The sequence below is a fragment of the Podarcis gaigeae genome (genome assembly GCF_964106915.1).
Source record: "Podarcis gaigeae genome assembly, chromosome: 9".
Taxonomy (NCBI): Eukaryota; Metazoa; Chordata; class Lepidosauria; order Squamata; family Lacertidae; genus Podarcis; species Podarcis gaigeae.
This window is the reverse complement of record NC_139685.1, coordinates 24,106,177-24,111,485: the sequence shown is the minus strand read 5'-3', so window position 1 is coordinate 24,111,485 and position 5,309 is coordinate 24,106,177. Positions and strand designations below refer to the sequence as shown.

General features: G+C 41.6%; 1 long non-coding RNA gene across 1 annotated transcript; it reads left to right on the top strand.

The window, feature by feature from the left end:
* The first annotated feature begins 1,648 nt into the window (after nucleotides 1-1,648).
* Nucleotides 1,649-3,905, top strand: LOC310852607. The gene is made up of 2 exons (XR_014568314.1): nucleotides 1,649-2,685; nucleotides 3,768-3,905. It is a non-coding gene; the product is annotated as an uncharacterized lncRNA (long non-coding RNA).
* Nucleotides 3,906-5,309: the final 1,404 nt, after the last annotated feature.

Below are 5,309 nucleotides of genomic sequence, written 5' to 3'. Positions count from 1 at the left end.
CTATCACTGCTAATGGTGAGCCTCACCTGCAAAAAAAAAACCCAAACTGTTGGATTCTCTGGCCCCTGAATAAATTCAGTGGAGTGGTCCCCTCAGTTTCTTTCTCCAAAAAATAGGGTAGAGAATCTTGAGAGATCATTTCCGAAGGGGTATAGTCAGAGGAAGAATAATATATTAAGGTTTTGTTTTATTCAGCTAATGGTTTTGTTTGCCAGCCATTCTAAAGAAAGGAGGAGGCCTTAAGGTCTGTGTGTGTGTGTGTATATATATATATATATATATTTGCTTTCGTAGATTTTCACGGGTACAGGAATGCAGGTTTTGGTGTCCTCGGGTGTCTTCCCTTTTACACGGGAAGACACCCGAGGACACCAAAACCTGCATATATATATATATATATATATATATATATATATATATATATATTTAAAAAACTGGTCTGTTGGTCTGCTTCTGAAAAAAATCTTACCTCAGGATAGGTGCAGTTTTATCCTGTGGATGTCTGTGAAACTGAACTACACCTGTTCCCCTTTCTTACACTCTCTCTTTTTTGCTAGGAAATATAGTATTTTATTACTAAGATTACTTTGGCTGCAGTCCCAGACCAATATCCCACTTATATGGAGTCTAAATAGCTCTTGTCAAATATGTGTTACTGGCAATTAGCAAAGCCTTGGGCTTTGCCAGAGCTTTGTTAGCGCAGAACACAGATCCGGGAGGAGAAGAAGCTATGAGGAAGGTTGCCAGTACCTTTGAGCAAACTGAAAGATTTACTAACCAATCAAAAGCTATGCTTCTAAATGTGCAGTTACTTTTCAGGAGAATTTCTGTCCCTTGAATGTGGGAAATGAGAATGTCTGTGAGAATAATAAAAAAGCAGCCTGGCTTTGGAACATGCAGTGGCTGGACCCCCTTAAGTAGTAACCACATTCCCGAAGGGGCAAGAAAACTCTGCCTCTTATGAGCTTCAGAAAAACTCTACAGGGGGAGTTTCTCCCACTGCAGTGACACAGTGATTTGGGGGGAGCATTATTCATAGGGCCACATCAGAAGCATACAGTCTGCTAGGGACCCTAGAAGGACCCAAGAATTACACCAAGATGTAGGTTTTATACAGTAAAATCAGCAAACCTTTGTAGATGCCATGCCCAGCTTGGGTCATGTTATGTTGCCACTGCAAGGAGGTTTCTCAAACCATATGTGACCTACCTGTCAGGAGCTTGTCCTACACTTGAGTAGGACCCTGGCAGAGACACATGCCTAACTGGCATGTTACCTCCCTCCTGGTTGATCGTTTGGGAGCTTCAAAAGCTTTCTTCAGCCCAAATATCACAGCGACCAATGCCAACAGACACCGGCACAGTTAGGGATCCGCAGTTTGCGCAGCTTGCGTAATAGACCTCAGCAACTCAGCATTTTGGCTAATCTACTTTATTTACATATAAACACACATGGAGCACTGCAACATGGCTCCCTCTCTCTTTAGCATCAGACAGCAAAGAGAAAGAAAAAAGGACAATAGTCCCACTTCACGGAACACAGTAACACAAACATCTTATCTCCGTCACTTCCCACTTTGTGGAGTCAAAACATAGACCACCATGTGAAAGACAACAATCCCATGACTGCAATCATGGAGTAGGAATTCTAACACTACCTACTCCTGCCTTTAGAAAAATACAATTCAATTTTACTGTTTTTAGGCTTAAGTAGGATTATGTGAGACACACACCCTTAAGAAATTTTGCTAGTCTCAATGACAGCTCCAGGTCCTTGTGGGTCCTCAGTCACCACAGTCAGTTCGGACCATGAGGGAAAGGCATACTACAACAACAACTTTTTTGTTCCCCTCCTCATTGTCAGAGGAGCCAGGGCCTCTCTCTGCCCCTGTGGTGTGGTATGTCCTCTTGGCAGCTCTTCTTCTCCTCCCTGTATTGCTGCTTCTGTCTCATTGGCCCTGAAGAAGGAAGCTTTATGTCCTGTGGAGACTTTTGTTACTTCTCCTCTTCCCATTGATGCAGTTGTGTTGTCTGAAACCTCTTTTACATATTAACACATGTGTATGGCGTTAAACAATATGGTGGCCTCCAGCTACTGGTCCTGACTGATGGTGACCACTGCCTTTGGCTAGTCTCATCAAAACTCATTTACTTTCCCTCCAAATTCCTCAGATGTTTGAGCTGAGGAGAGGCCTCCAGACTTTCCGTTTTGCTTTTGGCGAAATCTGGCAACAACTTTGGGATGAGCAGAATTCCCGTGCTTGATATAATTATTTTGGCTTCCTTTCAAATCCTACAGATGTTTTGCCTGATTACTTTGCCCAAATAAAATCTGCTTTCCATATCAGCCTTCAAACGACATTTCGTGGGCAACTCAAATTCAAAGGATGCTTTTGTCAGAGATACCTACTTTACACTTCTATGAGCTCCTTTGAATAATGGAAAGACATAAAGCAGAAGGGGTATAAAATGTGGTTAGGCAATTTATATCATGTACTGTACTCAAATGTACTGCACTTAAAGTGATTATCTACCAGCAACCTTCATTTGTGTCCCTAGTTCAATAGGAGAGTGAGAGACAATGCAAATGCTTCCATCATTCTTCAAACAAGTACAACAAATAGCTAACCTTTCCCTACCCACCCAATTGTTCCTGCAATATCTTTATTCTTGCTTGAGCACAAAGGTAATTTTAAGCAGTCCTTTGTTTACTCAGATTGATCATCTTTGTTTAAAAAAAATAAATACCTGTACCGTTGGTAATAAGAACTCCATAACAATTTCACACTGAATGATTTCCTGTATGGAGGGGAAAAATCTGTCATGAGACTCAAGCTCTTCTATTCACTAAGGAACCTTGCACAACAGGAGGCTGGAGTAAGAACTTTTGTTTATAGATCTTGCGTCTTTCATACAATCTCAACTTGTCTCTCCACCTACATACATTCCAACCTACTCTACCATAGTGGGTCTTTTATTTTTGTATATATATTTTTTGCAATGTGGAGAAGAAGAAAAACCCTTGTCCTTCATCCCTTACAAGATCTGTTAAATATGTCCAAGCAGGCAAAATTACACTGGGGACTTGCACATAATCAGAAAAGAGGAAATAGTAGAATCATGTGATTGTAGAGCGGGAAGAATTTTGAGGGTTATGCAGTCCAACCCCCTGCAATGCAGAAATGCATCACTCCAAAAAGTGAACAACAGAGGATGCAGATTTTGATAACTTTTGCATCATGCACTAATATATATGAGTAGATGGACATGCAGAAATATTTACCATAGTTTAGGTACAAATACATCTCACCATTGTGGGAAAGACTTTGCCCAGGTGACTTCTGTTTCTGAGGGGAATGGACATATCTATCAATTTCAGTTCTCCGAATATCTCATTTTTCCAATCTTAAATTCAGCTCCCCACATATCTGCAACAGTTTGTAAATCATTTTCCTAATAATGAAATTTCAGCAGCATTTCATTGCAAAATTCTCCTGATAAATGCATTTTTACTTAAATGCATTTTTTTCCTAATGCAATGCATTTTTGTATGTTATTTTCACAAATATATGCATTTTTATGCACATACTACCCTAGTATATGCATTTATGTACACATTATTGGGCTGAATAATTACATTGCAAAATTCATAGAAGTGTGGATTTCCAACAATGACTGTGTTTTAGTTCACATATTGATTCAAAAAGTCTGAGTTTGATAGGTTTGTCTTTAAATGTGAACTGAACTGAATTCCTCCCCCTTTCCCAGTGCCTTCTTAGTATTCTATCCAGGCAGGAGCTGTTAATGGGCAACTTCAAGGTTCCTGATCTCCCTTCTTATGGTTCTTCATCCTTCAACCTGACTTGGACTGGACAACCCTTCAAATAAAGACTTCCTTCAAACAGAGCATTGACTTCTGACAGCTCTTCATATAGATAACTATCCTCTGTAATATGGCTACCCTAGGCCACATCCATTTGCAATTTAGCAAATTCAGAATTGTTATAAAAAGTCAGGCCGGGAATGGGGAGTTTGTGCTGCCTCAACCAGGTAGAAATTGCGGAGACCACCAACTTAGAGAAATCTTAGAATGATGAGCTACAAAGGTTTGTAACTTGTAGGGTGGGTGGAGCTGAGGAAGATTCCAGAAGCCTCACAAGCTACATCATAAGTGCCAACTCCCTGGGAATCTGGATGTCTGAGCACCCACAAATTTTGGTGCCAGGGCCATGCAGGCTGTATGGCACCCATGGCCCCAGGCACCCATGGTCGCAGGTTGGCACTCCTGAGCTACATGCCTAGGCTTTACCTTCTCTGCTTTGCAGTCTTACTTGTCTGATTTGATCTGAAGAAACTTACTTCAAGATGGGACTTCTGTGGACTTCATCTCTTGCCTTCCACCACAAAGGCTGCAAAAGATGGAGAGCAAAGGCCATTGAAATGCATAGAGAACTGTTGTGGCTAGAATGTGGGGTCCAGGGACTTCATCGTTATACTGGCTGGAGCTGCCAGGAGTTGTAGCCTGAAACATCTGGAGGGCACCAGGTTGGCAGCGGCTAGAAATCTCTTATCATAGGTATGGGGAACCCATGAACTAGTCCCAGCCAGCATGGCCAACAGCAAGGGACAATGGGAGCTGTAGCTTGGCAACATGTGGAGGATGCAAATCTGTTTTATCACAAAGTAACAGCCCTAGAAGGTCCCACATGACAATCTACCGCATACGTTTTGAGATATGTATCACAGCTCATTAAAACAACATTTTGGAACCTCAAAGAGTTCTGCATAATTTCTATCAGCCTTTCAGTGATTTGTGAGCTGACAAAGCAAAAGCATCATTGCGAGGAAGATCCTCCCATGGGCTGGATTTAGACATTATACTTTGATTATAATAATTACCTCCTTTTATGGCACAGGCTAGTTTTATTTCTCAAACATTCTAAATGGCTGGCAGTATAGTGTCGGAGAAAGGGGCAGTTGTTTTGAAATTTCTTGTCTTCCTTTCCTGGAGATCCTCCCTCTGAAACAGCATTGAATCTTTACCAATGTGATTGGCGGTGTCATTCTTCAGATGTCCATCTATACTCATTGCAAATTTGGCCTCGAGAATTTGGAAACTGAATTCTTAATATTGCTATTTGCCTACTACTACTATTACTACTACTACTACATGGGTGGCACTGTGGGCTAAACCACAGAGCCTAGGACTTGCCGATCAGAAGGTTGGTGGTTCGAATCCCCGCGACGGGGTGAGCTCCTGTTGCTCGGTCCCTGCTCCTGCCAACCTAGCAGTTTGAAAGCACAGCAAAA